The sequence below is a fragment of the Nerophis lumbriciformis genome, linkage group LG19 (assembly GCF_033978685.3).
Source record: "Nerophis lumbriciformis linkage group LG19, RoL_Nlum_v2.1, whole genome shotgun sequence".
In the NCBI taxonomy this organism is placed as follows: Eukaryota; Metazoa; Chordata; class Actinopteri; order Syngnathiformes; family Syngnathidae; genus Nerophis; species Nerophis lumbriciformis.
The window spans coordinates 3,382,885-3,401,624 of record NC_084566.2 but is presented as its reverse complement, the minus strand read 5'-3'; the positions used below and the strand labels follow the sequence as shown (position 1 = coordinate 3,401,624).

The window sequence follows — 18,740 nt, the reverse complement described above, 5'->3', positions numbered from 1 at the left end:
AAAGTTCAAGATGTATGAAAAGAAGTAGAAAGAAGCAGGGCTTACTTAATCATACCCCCTTTCCATTTCACAGCTGTTATTAATATTTTGTTCACTTCCTGTATTCAATTTGTAACATAAATGGACCAACATAATAAAAAATTACAAATAAATTCACATAAATAAAACGTTATCAAGGAATAATCCACATAAATTAATTTATGGTAGATGGTTGCATATGTCACATTTATTATTAAGCTTCAATGTTAAGGTGTCTTTAAAAGGATCATATTGGTACATTTCCTAATTTATTTGCTTAATCCATTCCATAATTTAATTCCTGAAAGTTTTAAGTGATGTACGTGCATGAAAATGTTTCGCATTACTATTTTTCCACTAAGGTCATTCAGTATTTCTCCCCCTTGTTTGAAGTGAAGTGAAGTGAATTATATTTATATAGCGCTTTTCTCTAGTGACTCAAAGCGCTTTTACATAGTGAAAGACAATATCTAAGTTACATTTAAACAAGTTTGAGAACAATTGTTGTACATTTTGAGGTAACAGTTTGCCGTAAACATTCATTTAGTTGTTTGTAGTTGTACCAGAGATATTGGTCCAGAACATAATAATGGGCAATAATTGTCCCCAAAAAGTTTTGACATGAACTTCAACTTTCTCAGGGCATCTTGTACGTGTATCAGTGGGGGAAAAAATAAAGTTGTTTAAAGGGGAGCTGCACTTTTTGAGGGAATTTTGCCTATCATTCACAATCCTTATGTACGACAAGAACACAAGTTTTTCTGTTTTTATGCAGCCGCTTACAATGGAGCCTATGTGAGTCGCTCTATTCTGCCTATAAAACGCTTAAAAAACAAACACTTCCATCAAGGTTTTATATACATGCTGATATGTAATGTAGTAACAAGCACATTCATAATAACATGTAATATTTACATATTTTACACATTAATTTCCCAAACGCATCACAACATTCACTTTTTCTTCTGACACCGATTACTACTTCATGAGAGCCAGCAAACATAAGTAAAACATCTCTTACTGTACAATGTCTGCTCTCACTGGAATGATTAAAATGGGGAACTATGCGTCTTTTCAACTTATTCTTGTAATTTTCGGGTCTAATTTGGACGCCAAAGTTGACCAACTTGTCGGTTCATGTCCTCATCTTTCTACTGTCAAGGTGGGAGACATCATGATCCAGAACAGGGGTGGGCAAACTACGGCCTGAGGGCCACATCCAGCCCCATGGTCCCTTTATTCCGGCCCGCCAAATATTAAAACAGAATTGAGCAAAGATCTGTTCTGAGAATGGCCACAAAACTGATACCAGACTTCGACACACTAACAAAAATGGGTGATCAACAACACTGCTCCCACTAAAAGACAATGTACAAACCCCCTTTCCATATGAGTTGGGAAATTGTGTTAGATGTAAATATAAACGGAATACAATGATTTGCAAATCTTTTTCAACCCATATTCAATTGAATGCACTACAAAGACAAGATATTTGATGTTCAAACTCATAAACTTTATTTATTTTTTGCAAATAATAATCAACTTAGAATTTCATGGCTGCAACACGTGCCAAAGTAGTTGGGAAAGGGCATGTTCACCACTGTGTTACATCACCTTTTCTTTTAACAACACTCATTAAACGATTGGGAACTGAGGAAACTAATTGTTGAAGCTTTGAAAGTGGAATTATTTCCCATTCTTGTTTATGTAGAGCTTCAGTCGTTCAAAAGTCTGGGGTCTTCGCTGTCGTATTTTACGCTTCATAATGTGCCACACATTTTCGATGGGAGACAGGTCTGGACTGCAGGCGGACCAGGAAAGTACCCGCACTCTTTTTTTACGAAGCCACGCTGTTGTAACACGTGCTAAATGTGGCTTTGCATTGTCTTGCTGAAATAAGCAGGGGCGTCCATGAAAAAGACGGCGCTTAGATGGCAGCATATGTTGTTCCAAAACCTGTATGTACCTTTCGGCATTAATGGTGCCTTCACAGATGTGTAAGTTACCCATGCCTTGGGCACTAATGCACATAACAGTCTGGATGGTTTGCTTCCCCGTTGGTCCGGATGACACAATGTCGAATATTTCCAAAAACAATTTGAAATGTGGACTCGTCAGACCACAGAACACTTTTCCACTTTGCATGAGTCATCTTAGATGATCTCGGGCCCAGAGAAGCCGGTGGCGTTTCTGGGTGTTGTTGATAAATGGCTTTCGCTTTGCATAGTAGAACTTTAACTTGCACTAACAGATGTAGCGACCAACTGTATTTAGTGACAGTGGTTTTCTGAAGTGTTCCTGAGCCCATGTGGTGATATCCTTTAGAGATCGATGTCAGTTTTTGATACAGTGCCGTCTGATGGATCGAAGGTCACGGTCATTCAATGTTGGTTTCCGGCCATGCCGCTTACGTGGAGTGATTTCTCCAGATTCTCTGAACCTTTTGATGACATTATAGAACGTAGATGTTGAAATCCCTAAATTTCTTGCAATTGCACTTTGAGAAACGTTGTTCTTAAACTGTTTGACTATTTGCTCACGCAGTTGTGGACAAAGGGCTGTACATCGCCCCATCCTTTCTTGTGAAGGACTGAGCATTTTTTGGGAAGCTGTTTTTATACCCAATCATGGCACCCACCTGTTCCCAATTAGCCTGCACACCTGTGGGATGTTCCAAATAAGTGTTTGATGAGCATTCCTCAACTTTATTAGTATTTATTGCCACCTTTCCCAACTTCTTTGTCACATGTTGCTGGCATCAAATTCTAAAGTTAATGATTATTTGCAAAAAAAAAAATGTTTATCAGTTTGAACATCAAATATGTTGTCTTTGTAGCATATTCAACTGAATATGGGTTGAAAATGATTTGCAAATCTTTGTATTCCGTTTATATTTACATCTAACACAATTTCCCAACTCATATGGAAACAGGGTTTGTAAGTGTTAACCCTTTAATACCATTTGTATGTTTCTTTGACGTTCTGATATGATATTGTTGAAAATAGATGTATTATGGTTAAAATAGCCCATGTTTAAGAAGCCTACTCTTAGTTCCAACACATATGATATGCTTTGAAATGCATCATGTGCTCAACCTGCCCGTCTGTCAAATTTCAAAAGCCAATGTGGGCCCTAGCCAAAAAGTTTGCCCACCCCTGATCCCGAATAAACTTTCACGAGTTCCGAGGCGAAGAAGCAGCTCGCCAGTCGATGATGTCAATACAGCAGCACAAGCTAGCTAGCTCTCTGTGATCACGGCGCCGCTATAAATAGTTTGTGTGCGTTAGCGCTTATAATAACAACTTCACTAATACTTGGTTAAAATTCAGGTCATGAAATGTAAATTGAGGATTGTCTGCGCTTTTTAGATGAGGGTTTTATGGGTGGAATAGAGGACCTAACATTGTAACCGGAATTTGTTTTTGTTTATTTTCGAGTTAGAATGCATTGAAACAAAATACATCTGTCTTCTTGTCTCTTGTAATAATTGCGAGCGATAGGCAAAATTCCCTAAAAAGTGCTGTTGTTCTTTAAATATTTGAATTGGGGAATAAATAAGAATTATAGTGTGGAACAAAAAATAATAATGACAAAACATGATTTGGCCCATTGGCCGCACTTGCTGAGGTGAAAACAACAACAGCAGAACGTCCACTTTGAGGCGCCTCAGACGCAGCCGTCCTGTCAACAAACGGTTTCTACCTACTAGAAAAATACATCCTTTGAACGTCCCCTGAGTGGTCCTTTTCCCTAAACATTATTCTAACCTCCTACATGGGGGTCCGATGGTTTTAACAGTCAAGTGACCCTCGCTTAGCCCCTGACCTTTTCACAGCTCCTGCGCACTTCTGCTGCAAAGATGGGCTCGCTGCTGACCCTCCTGGGTCCACTTCACAGACTTGAAACCAACCTTCGCATTCCTGCACTTTTCCCCCCTGCATTCCTTATATGTTTACAGTATTGGGACAGTTATTTCATATCTTTGCCTTCGTACACCACCACAATGTGTTTGAGATTAAAAACTGTACGTGTCCATGCACTAAATTAGTCAGACTTCTAATAGTTCGGCTCTAAATAAGCCACCTGCGACTAGAGATGTCCGATAATGGCTTTTTTGACGATATCCGATATTCCGATATTGTCCAACTCTTAATTACCAATTTCGATATCAACCGATACTGATATATACAGTCGTGGAGTTAACACAATATTATGTCTAATTTTGTTGTGATGCCCCGCTGGATGCATTAAACAATGTAACAAGGTTTTCTAAAATAAATCAACTCAAGTTATGGGAAAAAAAATGCCAACATGGCACTGCCATATTTATTATTGAAGTCACAAAGTGCATTATTTTCTTTAACATGCCTCAAAACAGCAGCTTGGAATTTGGGACATGCTCTCCCTGAGAGAGCATGAGGAGGTTGAGGTGGGTGGGGGGGAGGGGGGGAGGGGTTTAGGGGGCAGCGGGGGGTGTATATTGTAGCGTCCCGGAAGAGTTAGTGCTGCAAGGGGTTCTGGGTATTTGTTCTGTTGTGTTTATGATGTGTTACGGTGCGGATGTTCTCCCGAAATGTGTTTGTCATTCTTGTTTGGTGTACGTAATATTTGCCAATATGACAGCGGATATCAATTAAAACAAGTTATAAGGATTCCCAAACGCTAGGGTGATGTCATAGGTCAACCGGAAAAGGAATTAATTAATCCGCGCTGAAAGGAAATAGCGCCCCCCAGTGTACGGGAGGCACATGGCGTACGACCAGTAGTCGCATTCGAGAGTGCACGGACACTTGGACTTCACATGTAAATGTGAAAATACAAAAAAACTAACTATTTGAGAGATCAGACTAATTTAGTGCATGGAAACTGAAATATTGGATTTAAGAGCATTTTTTTGCTGACTACCTCCATTTTTAGGGGCTGTAAAGTATTTGGAATATTGACATGCGGTCGGCAAATTTTTGAGGACCAGTCATAGACAATTTAGAGTGAAAAGCTCATTTTATTTTCACTCGCATACAAAACATTCTAACTTGGATTGTCTCCCTGACTTCGAGACTCTCCCGAAGACACAACAAATTCCCTTCTTGTCTCTCATGGACACACAACTGTTGTTGTTGACTTTGGACTGACTGGCGGCTGCACGACATCAAGGCCACGGAACAGAGACACGCTCCCTTCTTGTCTCTCATGGACACACACCTGTTGTTGTTGACTTTGGACTGACTGGCGGCTGCACGACATCAAGGCCACGGAACAGAGACACGCGGCAGGCTTACACACACACACACACATGCAACCACGAAAAATATACGCCACGCACACATACCCCACCCCCCCATCCAACGCCCTTGACGCGAATCCCCTAGGGGAGATGGACAGCTGGCAGCGCCTGAAGAGCTGCAGCCTGCCACCGTAGCCCCCACTCCCTTTCCTCTGTTGCAAGTATCGAGATGTATGTTGTAATATGCATATGTGCTTTGCTATGGAGGTTTTTTCCCACTCCAGACTGGGCCCCCTTAGGAGTCCAGTCTAGATTGTATTTTTTTACTCATTCTTCCCCAGCGTTGACCTTTTTCCCATCTTTTACGGGGCGCCATGTGGCGACCCATCAGCGTTCTTGTTCTGCAACCCTGTACACTGTTTCTTTGTCTCAACTTGAACGGGTTTGTGCTGAAAATAAAGTTTTGCTGCAATGACAATAAAGACCTACCTACCTACATTGCACTTAGAAGTTTTCTTTAAGCATACCCTATGTATTTGTGGCCTAATTAAGCATTTTCAAGCATAAACTTGGCTCGATGAGCCCGTTCAGTAGGGATGTTCCCCCGAAACTTGGTTCCATAATGGCACTGGTGCCCAAGCAAATAGTAGTAAAAAGAAGAAGCTCTCAGTGCTTCATTTGGAAGCTAAATAAATGCAGACTCAACAACTTGCAACAAGTGCTAGGCGGTGATGTACATGTAACATCTTGCTTGTCTGACAAGCTTTTTTAAACTTTATTGCTGAATTTAACACACCAACAGCAGCCATCATTACAATGTTAGCCAGTAGCCACAACAACAACAACAACACTGCACTTCCTCATTATGCAACAATGACTGTTATGAAGCTATTTATGCCCTTGCCTTGTCTGAATACAAACAATTTACAAAAAAAAAAATATGCAGTCTTTCTGCAACCTTCAGACACAGTGGATGAAGAGAAAACACAGACGCTATTACTATCGATGTACAGCGTATATACCAGTGACGTGCAGTCACTAGAGGCAGGTGAGGCGGGGCCTCACCTGCCATCATGGAAAGAAAAAAAAATGTAAAAAGAATAAAAGTAATTAAATTGTTATATGTATCCAATGATTATACTATAAAGTTATTTTCCATTTAACTTCACCAGTTTTAGATTATTTTTATTCAAAATCGCTGAATTTTCACATTTGCCGTTCAAATACTGAGAAGAGACGGTGCGGTGAACAGCAGCCAGTTAAGGCACGTCACTCAGTGCCTCAATATGGATTCCGGACTCGGATAACTGCTGGCCTGCTGTGCAGTGAGACTGTATTGCTATATGAATTATATTATACATTTCCATAGTTAAGTTAGCTGAGGTATATAATGTACAGTGTATTTTGTCAACAACTGTATGTGTGTAACGTATTTCTTGTGCTGAGCAATCATAAAACGGCTGCAAAAGACGCACTGGCTGAGGCTCCAGTAATCCCGCCTCCTACACACCCGCCGTAGAATTGTTATATCAACTAAAGCCCACACTTAAACTTTCCACGTGCAAGATTGAATCTATTTAAAAAAGTTATTTCATAAGAAGCCAAAAAGTGCAAAAACAATAATGTTCGTGTTGAAGGAGTTGTGAATGACTGCAGGGCCACAACATTAGGTACACCTGCAGACTGCAGGTGTATCTAATTCACAACTCCTCCAACACGAACATTATTGTTTTTGCACTTTTTGGCTTCTTATTAAATAACTTTTGTAGCCTATTTTCATGGGCTTTCCTCTTTGTGATGTTAAGTTCCTGTTATGCGCTGTTATACAGTATATGCCTTGAGCTCTTATTTTGAAGGCGCTAAGAGCGGAAGTGATGACACGTTGCGGAGGTTTTTGAAAGAAGGTAAATAAAGTGGTCCTCGTGTAAACTGGAGCCTCCGTGTTTGTTATTTTGTAGTTTCATACAGTATAGGCGACATTTATAAACCCTCGGTTACACTTTTTTAAATAGATTCAATCTTGCACGTGGAAAGTTTAAGTGAGGGCTTTAGTTGCGGCGCATGGACTTAATTTATAAGTAAAGGTAAGACCATAATAACGTTTTTTTTATTAAATGTGCTTTTTTGTGTGCTACAGTTTGTATGTGTAAAGTTAAAGTTAAGTTAAAGTACTAATGATTGTCACACACACACTAGGTGTAATGAAATTTGTCGTCTGCATTTGACCCATCCCCTTGTTCACCCCCTGGGAGGTGAGGGGAGCAGTGGGCAGCAGCGGTGCCGCGCCCGGGAATCATTTTTGGTGATTTAACCCCCAATTCCAACCCTTGATGCTGAGTGCCAAACAGGGAAGAATGCTGGTATGAGCTTTTAAACATAACCCGTTAACTGCTGCCAATCAAATGGTGAATAAGGTACTCTTTAGGGTTCATATGTTTGTAAATCTGACTGTGATGAAGTCAGTGCCTCACCAGCCATCAACCTCACCGCACGTCACTGGTATATACGACATGAAATAAATGTAGTTTACACTACAGTGACGTTCCCTTTTATAAATGTGCAACAATACGGCATATATGGCTGATTTACTGCGACAAAAACTAATCAGAAGTGCAAATAATGGATATTATAGAAACGTATATCATTGTTTACATACGACCTTCCGAGGGGTGTTGCAATTGAAATTCCAACTAAGAACTCGGAAATTCCAACTTCCCAGTACAAATGGAACGCACCATTACAATGAGTGAAGTTGCATTCAGGAACCCCCGGAATTTTGGGCACCAAACATTACAACTCTAGTAAGTTATTTATTTCACACTCTTTATATTCTTTTTTGCTGCAATAATTATGACAATTTGTTGTGGATTATATTTTGAACGTATTACATAGTTATCAATTAACCCTCTAAAGCAGTGGTTCTCAAACTGTGGTACGCGTACCACTAGTGGTACGTGGGCTCCATCTAGTGTTACGCCAAATAATCACTACACTAAATATGGTAATAACGTGACTCAAGCCGTTCTCAAAGGTTTATCAGTCTTACAATCCGACGACTGTAGGCCATACACGACGCCAAAATACACAACTAAGACACAAACAAGACTGGCTTACTGCAACATTTCTATCACGCAACACCCATGGGAACCCAATGTTCTCCACATTTTCCGCTTATGTCCACCCTTTTCCTGTCATCAACACACGTAAACAAAAACAAACAATGGCAGCTGCACGTAAAAATGACACCTCTAAAACCACGGAGAAACCACATCATCTGTTAAACATTCAATTAACTACATGTGGAACATAACATGTAGGATCCTGTCCGTTACAATGCAAATAAAATGTTTAAAAAATAAAAAGATGAAATACTAACCAAAATATATTTTTAACCGATTAAAGGAGATATTAAATATTAAATATACTTGTTAAATAAAACAGCTGCCTTTTAATTATTATTTAGGCCTACCACGCTACTGTATTTTAATGTTAGTGGTACTTGGAGAGACAAGTGTTTTCTAAGGTGGTACTTGGTGAAAAAAGTTTGAGAACCATTTCTCTGAGAGCATTCATTTTAATTATATTTAAAGCCAAACGGGACACAACAGTTCTTAGGATTGTCAAGGGTGCAAAATATTTGTTTTCCTTTTTTTTTTGCTCAATGTGTAGATAAACTTGAGTCCGAAATAAAAAATTATCGAAAATGTACCGTATTTTCCGCACTATAAGGCGCACCTAAAAACCACAATTTTTCTCAAAAGCTGACAGTGCGCCTAATAACCCGGTGCGCTTTATTACGATTCATTTTCATAAAGTTTCGGTCTCGCAACTTCGGTAAACAGCCGCCATCTTTTTTCCCGGTAGAACAGGAAGCGCTTCTTCTTCTACGCAAGCAACCGCCAAGGAAAGCACCCGCCCCCATAGAACAGGAAGCGCTTCACCCGCCCCCGGAAGAAGAAGAAAAAACGCGCGGATATCACCGTACGTTTCATTTCCTGTTTACATCTGTAAAGACCACAAAATGGCTCCTAATAAGCGATCCGGTTCATAAAAAGACGCAATCTCTCCATCCGCACACGGATTACTACCGTATTTCACAGCAACTGATATTCCTGTGAACCGCACTGTGGAACGGGAGCACGTACGGTGAATATTCGCACCACAGGGAATGAAGTCATCCTTCACTGTGGTTCTAGCTTGCCATGCTAACTTCCACTCATGGTGATATTCAAAAGGAAGACCTTGCCAAAAGAGACCTTTCCAGCCGGCGTCATCATAAAAGCTAACTCGAAGGGATGGATGGATGAAGAAAAGATGAGCGAGTGGTTAAGGGAAGTTTACGCGAAGAGGCCGGGTGGCTTTTTTCACACAGCTCCGAAGGCGAACACACCTTCACTAAGACGGGCAGACAGCCTCGGACGACATACGCCAACATTTGCCAGTGGATCGTAAATGCTTGGGCAGATATTTCGGTCACAACTGTGGTCCGAGCTTTCCGGAAGGCAGGATTCACAGAACAACAGCGACACTGACTCCCGATGACTTCTACGAGACGGAACCGGCCATTTTGGATACCACGCTTGCGCAACTTTTCAATTCGGACACCGAAGACGAAGAATTCGAAGGATTTACGAATGAAGAATAACTTCAGAAGGTGAGCGCTATGTTTATTTTGTGTGTTGTGACATTAACGTTCGAGCAACATTATGTTACTATTGCTCTACACCATTTTGAATTTTACTATGTTTGTGATTGCACATTTGCGTACATTTTGGGACAGAGTTGTTAGAACGCTGGTTTTCAATATATTATTAAAGTTTGACTGAACTATCTGACTGTTTTTTTGACATTCACTTTAGCGCAGCGTAGGCGCGGCTTTTAGTCCGGGGCGGCTTATTGGTGGACAAAATTATGAAATATGTAATTCATAGAAGGTGCGGCTAATAATCCGGTGCGCCTTATAGTGCGGAAAATACGGTAATGGGGTTTTTGGATCCTTTTAACGACATTTTGATCAGATAATGCCACAGGTTTAAATTAGTAAAATAACTCATGTTATGCAAATGTATGCTGATTGAAAACTGTGACATCGTTTGATCAACATGGGTTATTTTCTTTAGCAAACAATGTAAAAACAAAAAAATCTAAAACGTTTTTATGCCCTTCAAAAACCGGTACCAAAATATTGGTATCGAGACAACCCTACACACCATGTTTACATTTTCACTTTGGAGACAAGGTGTTTTTTTCATATTGAAACAGTTGATGTTCTTGCACTATTCTTTCAAATGTCCTGTTTGTAGTAAAACAAATACGATTACATTTAAGTTTGTTTATCCTAAACATTCCTGCCACTTCATTTTACACACTGTGGTATTTTTTTTTAGACATATTCCACAATAATATTGTACCAATAAAAGCTGAAAGTCTACACTTAATCGCACGCTAGTTTTTATTTGTTCCGTTCCGTTTTTCAAATCCATTGTGTATAGATGCGGGGGGGGAAAAAGAAAACCTACTTCAAATATGTGTGGACTTAGCAAACTTCCATCATCCAAAGGATGTTTGAGGTACTGATTCTTTATGGACTGCACCCAAAAGGCATCCTTCAAACAAAGGTCCAAAGGCTGCTGGCGTGTCTATAATGTGCAATGTGCCGATGACACACCAAAAAAAAAAGCTAAACAAAGTTAAGTGATTGACAACGCTGTCTGGCTTTAGTCAATTAACTATCCTATTGTGCTCCTCTTTGCAGAGTCTCCTCCCCAAGACCCCCTTTTCTCTCTCCTCGCTCCTTTATCCTCCCCATCACAGGGTTTTGCTTGGCTAATACTTCCAAGGAAATAAGAGGGTTCTTTTTCCAGCGGGCCTCCTCTCCTTGACCTTCCATTGCTTCCTTTGGCTTCTCTTTCAGCCACTTCACGCTGTCTCTGGGGTTAGAATGCCGAGGAGAGTACATCAGTGCTAAGGGGGCTGGCGCAGGGCAAGACCCCGGTCCATTACTTCAAAGTTGGCCTGAATTCATTAATTGTCCTTTGAATTAATATTGGGTGGATCACAATGCTGGTGCCAGCGGAGAAAGAGGCTTTAATGAAGCATAGAGTCGGCATTCAGTTGCAGATCAGCCTCGGAGTGGATTTGCTTTCTGGTTTCTTTTTTGGGGTGGGGGGACCGGGTAGAGTCCTGAGACTCATTCCAATGAAAGTGTTAAGTGTGTTTATATAGGAGGAGAGGGACAGTGGAGGGGGCGGAGGGGAGCATTGCATCATTCCTTCCTAACCAACCAGTGCAAAAGTCTTAGACTGTCGTTAGACCTGTTGCTATCACACAGAAACAAGTATCATTATCCCTGGAGGACGAGGAATAGCTAAACATGCTTCACTACACACCGTAGGAGGATACAATAGCTCACTGGCGTCACAATGTAAACCAATACCATGGGTGGATCTACACCTGACATCCACTGTAATGATACCAAGTACAAGAGCGTATCTAGTCGATACTATTATGATTACATCGATATTTATTGTCGTCATAAAATATTTTTTCTTTTGAAAAAAAAAATTAATATTATGTTTATAAACTCAGTAAATACGTCCCTGGACACATGACTATGACCAATGTATGATCCTGTAACTACTTAGTATCGGATCGGTACCTAAATTTGTGGTATCATCCAAACCTAATGTAAAGAACAGAAGAATAAGTGATTATTACATTTTAACAGAAGTGTAGATAGAACATGTTAAAACAGAAAATAAGCAGATATTAACAGTAAATGAATATAATTTACAGCTAGTCCTTAATAATGTTGACAAAATAATAGAATGATAAATGACACAATATGTTACTGCATACGTCAGCAAACTAATTAGGAGTCTTTGTCTGTTTATGTATATGTTCACTGTTTTATTTAAGGACTAAATTGCAAAAATAAACATATGTTTAATGTACCCTAAGAGTTTTTGTTAAAATAAAGGCAATAATGCCCTTTTTTGTGGTCCCCTTTATTTAGAAAAGTATCAAAATACATTTTGGTACCAGTACCGGTACCAAAATATTGTCATCGTGACAACCCTACACACCATGTTTACATTTTCACTTTAGAGACACAATGTATGTTTTCCTATTGAAACAGTTAATGTCCCTGCACTACTCTTTCAAATGTCAGGTTTGTAGTAAAAAAAAAAAATGATTAGAACATTTGAGCTCAATTACAGTAAGTTTGTTTATTATAAACATTCATGCCACTTCATTAAACACATTTTGGTATTTTTTTTTGACATATTCCACAGATTTTGATACCCTAGTAAAAAATAGATCTCATTAGAAATATACAACTTAAATGAACAGTATCACCGGTCCATGAGTTTATCGAAGTGCGGTTTTACGATAATTATTACTCCAAGCCGTATTGGACTTTTATCGTTAATGCGTTGATCGTTGCATCTCGAGCTGACTGCCAGCTGGCCAAAGACATTTGCACGCTATTTTGAATGTAGTTTGTTATTTCCCGCCAGCCATTCTCGGTGATTATAAGCCGTATAAACAGAGCGAGTGAGGCCCACATATATACATTTCATTCCATTTTCCTTGCCCTGAGAGGAAAAATGGAACTGTAGCCGCGTAGCAGACATTCCACCACCCGGCTACATCCCGTATTAAAAGGCCGTGGTGACAAACAACATACAAACCTGGTCGGAGGCCTCGACTGACGGCATACGAGAGGAAAAGTTTGTGTTTATGTTCTCTTGTGAGAGTGATTGGATTATCATTCCAGCAAGCACAATTTACACAAACAAAGTCCTGCTCGGCTCCTTTTAGCGGTTCAATCTCTCACGTTTTGTCAGCGCCTGGTTCCTCCCGGCCCTCGGGGCTCCCGGCCCTGCACCATTGAGGCAGCAGATTGTTGGAATGTGCCTCAATGAGAGCAATTATTACATGTTGACTGCGTTCACCATGGCACGTTCCCCCACCCCAACCTCCCACCCCCCCATCCCAAAAAGGGGGTAAAAAAGAAGTGGGCCCTCATTCAACACGGCACGGCAGGACTCCCTTAGAAAAAGAAAAGTTATCCCTTTGACTGTTTGCATTTCTGAGCTTTTCTTTTTCACTGGCGGCTCACCCCCGCTGCCATAAATGGATATTTGCAAGAGTGGCGACTCTTCTTTCACAGCCTGCCTCCATTCAATGAGGCTAAAATGCAAACAGCAACAAACAGAAGTGTGGATGCTATCACTTAATTACTGCACTCTCAGCAAATCTTGTCATCGATGGCACAAACTGTTGACTCAAGATCAGGCCTGCGCAATTATTTTTACTCGGGGGGCCAAATGTAGAGAACAAAATGTGTCTGGGGGCCGGTATATCTATCAATCTATGCATAAAAATAGAGTATATATATATACACACACACACATACATACATGTATATGTACGCTGTGAATATCTGCTGTACAGTATGTGTGCTTGGGTCCTATTTTTAGGAACACTAATACAAAACCTCACAATAATGTCTGATTGAAAGCTAAAAAACTTTATGACAGACCGCCGTAAAAAACTGAATGGAATTGTACTTTTTTTTTTACTGAATGAGACACCCAGAATGTACATGAAAATAAAAAATGTGGGATTTACAATATTAACTATGAAGGATAAAACACTGAATATTGACAAGGTATGAACGTCACCCTCTCGATCGACATATTTTACAATGAAGCGAAATGCAACAAAAATGCAACAACAAACACAGCGAAATATGAACGCGAAGGGTAAAAAAAAGAAAATCCACCCACAATCTGATACATCACTAAGCTTTAGAACAGGCCTGGGCAATTATTTTGACTTGGGGGGCCAAATTTAGAGAAAAAAATGTGTCTGGAGTCCGGTATATCTATCTATCCATGTATACATATACAGTATATATATATACTTATACGCGCACACACACACACACACACACACACACAGATATATATATATATATATATATACATATATATATATATATATATATATACAGGTAAAAGCCAGTAAATCAGAATATTTTGAAAAACTTGATTTATTTCAGTAATTGCATTCAAAAGGTGTAACTTGTACATTATATTTATTCATTGCACACAGACTGATGCATTCAAATGTTTATTTCATTTAATTTTGATGATTTGAAGTGGCAACAAATGAAAATCCAAAATTCCGTGTGTCACAAAATTAGAATATTACTTAAGGCTAATACAAAAAAGGGATTTTTAGAAATGTTGGCCAACTGAAAAGTATGAAAATGAAAAATATGAGCATGTACAATACTCAATACTTGGTTGGAGCTCCTTTTGCCTCAATTACTGCGTTAATGCGGCGTGGCATGGAGTCGATGAGTTTCTGGCACTGCTCAGGTGTTATGAGAGCCCAGGTTGCTCTGATAGTGGCCTTCAACTCTTCTGCGTTTTTGGGTCTGGCATTCTGCATCTTCCTTTTCACAATACCCCACAGATTTTCTATGGGGCTAAGGTCAGGGGAGTTGGCGGGCCAATTTAGAACAGAAATACCATGGTCCGTAAACCAGGCACGGGTAGATTTTGCGCTGTGTGCAGGCGCCAAGTCCTGTTGGAACTTGAAATCTCCATCTCCATAGAGCAGGTCAGCAGCAGGAAGCATGAAGTGCTCTAAAACTTGCTGGTAGACGGCTGCGTTGACCCTGGATCTCAGGAAACAGAGTGGACCGACACCAGCAGATGACATGGCACCCCAAACCATCACCCAACCATGCAAATTTTGCATTTCCTTTGGAAATCGAGGTCCCAGAGTCTGGAGGAAGACAGGAGAGGCACAGGATCCACGTTGCCTGAAGTCTAGTGTAAAGTTTCCACCATCAGTGATGGTTTGGGGTGCCATGTCATCTGCTGGTGTCGGTCCACTCTGTTTCCTGAGATCCAGGGTCAACGCAGCCGTCTACCAGCAAGTTTTAGAGCACTTCATGCTTCCTGCTGCTGACCTGCTCTATGGAGATGGAGATTTCAAGTTCCAACAGGACTTGGCGCCTGCACACAGCGCAAAATCTACCCGTGCCTGGTTTACGGACCATGGTATTTCTGTTCTAAATTGGCCCGCCAACTCCCCTGACCTTAGCCCCATAGAAAATCTGTGGGGTATTGTGAAAAGGAAGATGCAGAATGCCAGACCCAAAAACGCAGAAGAGTTGAAGGCCACTATCAGAGCAACCTGGGCTCTCATAACACCTGAGCAGTGCCAGAAACTCATCGACTCCATGCCACGCCGCATTAACGCAGTAATTGAGGCAAAAGGAGCTCCAACCAAGTATTGAGTATTGTACATGCTCATATTTTTCATTTTCATACTTTTCAGTTGGCCAACATTTCTAAAAATCCCTTTTTTGTATTAGCCTTAAGTAATATTCTAATTTTGTGACACACGGAATTTTGGATTTTCATTTGTTGCCACTTCAAATCATCAAAATTAAATGAAATAAACATTTGAATGCATCAGTCTGTGTGCAATGAATAAATATAATGTACAAGTTACACCTTTTGAATGCAAATACTGAAATAAATCAAGTTTTTCAAAATATTCTAATTTACTGGCTTTTACCTGTATATATATATATATATATATATATATATATGCAAGCAGGGAATATCTGCTGTACAGTATGTGTGCTTGGGTCCTTTTTTTAGGAACACTAATACAAAACCTCACAATAATGTCTGATTGAATGCTATAAACGTTATGGACAGACATTAAAAAACAGAATGGAATTTTAAATTTTTTTACTAAATGAAACACCCAGAATGTACATGAAAATAACGAATGTGGGATTTACAATATTAACTATGAACGATAAAACACTGAATATTGACAACATATGAACGTCACCTACCCTCTCGATCGACATATTTTACAATCAAGCGAAACGCAACAAAAATGCAACAAACACAGTGAAATATGAAAGCGAAGGGTAAAAAAACCCCACCTACAATCTGATATATCACTAAGCTTTAGAACTTTGTTGTAAAAATCTCAATCCACGTATGTCCCTGACAGGCTGGCCGCTCTGGAAACACTCAGTGGAAACGCTCCCCACCCACACTGCTTGGTGCCTCGTCTGAGCTGCTGTGACTTAGATGACCGTAGTAACTAATTAGATGACCCTAGTAACTAATTAGATTACCATAGTAACTAGTATATCATGCAAAAGTGCAGATTCCAACCATTGAAATACTTTGTATAGTTCAAGACTTACGGTCATTACAAAACATCACTGCACATCATAATGGCAGCTACACTTTCCATCTTAAAGATCTAAAAAAATAATTAGGGAATGTCCGGCGGGACAGATTGAAAAGCTTAACGGGCCGCATGTGGACCCCGGGCCTTAATTTGCCCAGGTCTGGTCAAGATGTTGAAATTCTGCACACGCTGACGTCCAAAGGGGAAACAACTTCCATCCTGTCGCCACAATGCTGCAACCACTTTCAGCCGTGCAGACCTCGGGGCAAACTGGACCGACTCTCTTGGATCCCGAAGCTTTTTGGCGTGCTTTTCCCAGACAAATAAATCTAAATGAGCCACTTTGAAGTGAGCGCTTAGGGCAGGACAACAATGGTGCTGCAGGAGAAAGGGCCAGAGAGCAACAGGCCCAAGCACCACAACAATGGCCTGCGCAAACACCTACTTCATCAATATTTGGCCACAAGACACTCTCCCCAACCTCCCCCTCCCCCAAAAAGCTGCCTTTTCACATTCTAATGAGGAGCCATAAAAGGGAAAAACAACAACTACTTCCACACAAGAAAGATATACTGCTGTTCTGTCTATGAATGGGAGGCAAGCATGCCAACTGTTTGTAAAGGGTGTCATCTATTTGATGGAAATACTTCATCTCCAAGTTATTATAGAAACACTTTTTTTTTGTACATTCTCTCCAGAGAGCCAGCGTCCACTGCAGTGGACATTTGATGCATAACAATGGTAAACTATTTTTCTTTTCTTTTTTTTTTCATTTGAGGTTTTATACTTTTCATGTATTCTATATTTTGCACTTTTAATTACTCATTTATATTTCATTTATTCTGTATTTTGCACTTGTATTTACTCATTTTATCTTTTATTTGTTATATTTTTTTACACATTGGATTACTCATTTATATTTTATTTATTCGATGTTTGCACTTTTGATTACTTTGCAGTATATTTTGCAGTATTGATTACTCAAATACTGTATTTTATATATACATTGTACATACATATATATACTGTACACACACACACATATATATATATATATATATATATATATATATATATATATATATATAAATATACACATACTATATATACATATACATATAAATATGTTTATACATACAGTATGTATATAATACACACACACACATATATATATATATATATATATATATATATATATATATATATATTTAATATATATATATTTGTGTTGCTTGCGTGTGCGTGTGTCTGTGTGTGTGTGTGTGTGCGTGCGTGCGTGTAACTGTATCTTTAGGCCTCTTAGGCCTCTTTGTCATATATATATATATATATATATATATATATATATATATATATATATATATATATATATATATATATATATATACATAAAGCAACTTTATATGTGTATTAATTCATTTAGACATGTATTAATTTTTTGTTTGTTTTCCTATTATATTTCTACTGAATGTTTTACAATGTTTGCACCTTTGGAATATTTATTTTATTTGTTTTTAATTTCACAACCTTAAAAACCCTCATCATCTACCAAGTCTAATATTTTTATCTAAATAAAAAAAAAAATCAAAATATGTCCTTTTTTTATTTTTATTTATTTTTTGCATCATTGTTGATTTTTTTTTTCATCTTTGCACATTAAAAAATATAAAACGGAAAAAGATGTAGTCTCCAAAATATTACAATATTTGATGAACAACAAATATCATACAGCTTAGGTTGTGCGTAATTAACATGATTAATTAATGTTTTAATATAGCAACATGTTATACACGTATTTTATCGAGGACCCAATATGGTGCAAGTCATTTGCAAATTGTAATCTTATTTTTGAATGAGGAGATGATGGGAAGCGCCTGCAGGTTTAGTGCGTAAACGTGGGCGCCTGAGGCGGGAAGGAGGAGGGGGGGTAGTCCTACTGGAAGATGAAAGTGAAGAAAAAGAAAAGGTTGGAGTTTTAATTTCGTGGTGAGAAGCGTGACAAAAGCGCCAAATACTGTTTAAATTCTGCAAAATCTAGTTCAAATTCCGTGTTTTACAAAAACGCTGTGCGTAAAAATATGTGCGTAAATGCGCGTCACAAGAGAGTTATGGCCATCAATCATTAACTACACAGCCCATTTCCTTTTGCAGGGAGAACCCTCCAACAGGTCTTAAATCAACAGGTGCCAAGTAGCTCACACTGTACGCGCATGTCCTTTTTGGAGGGGAGGAGGTGGAAAATGAATAATTCAT

At 39.2% G+C, this 18,740-nt stretch overlaps 1 protein-coding gene across 1 annotated transcript in view; it reads right to left on the bottom strand.

Annotated features, from left to right (window-relative positions):
- pax3a (paired box 3a) overlaps positions 1 to 18,740 on the bottom strand; it is a 75,532-nt gene that overhangs the window by 54,398 nt on the left and 2,394 nt on the right. The window lies entirely within an intron of this gene.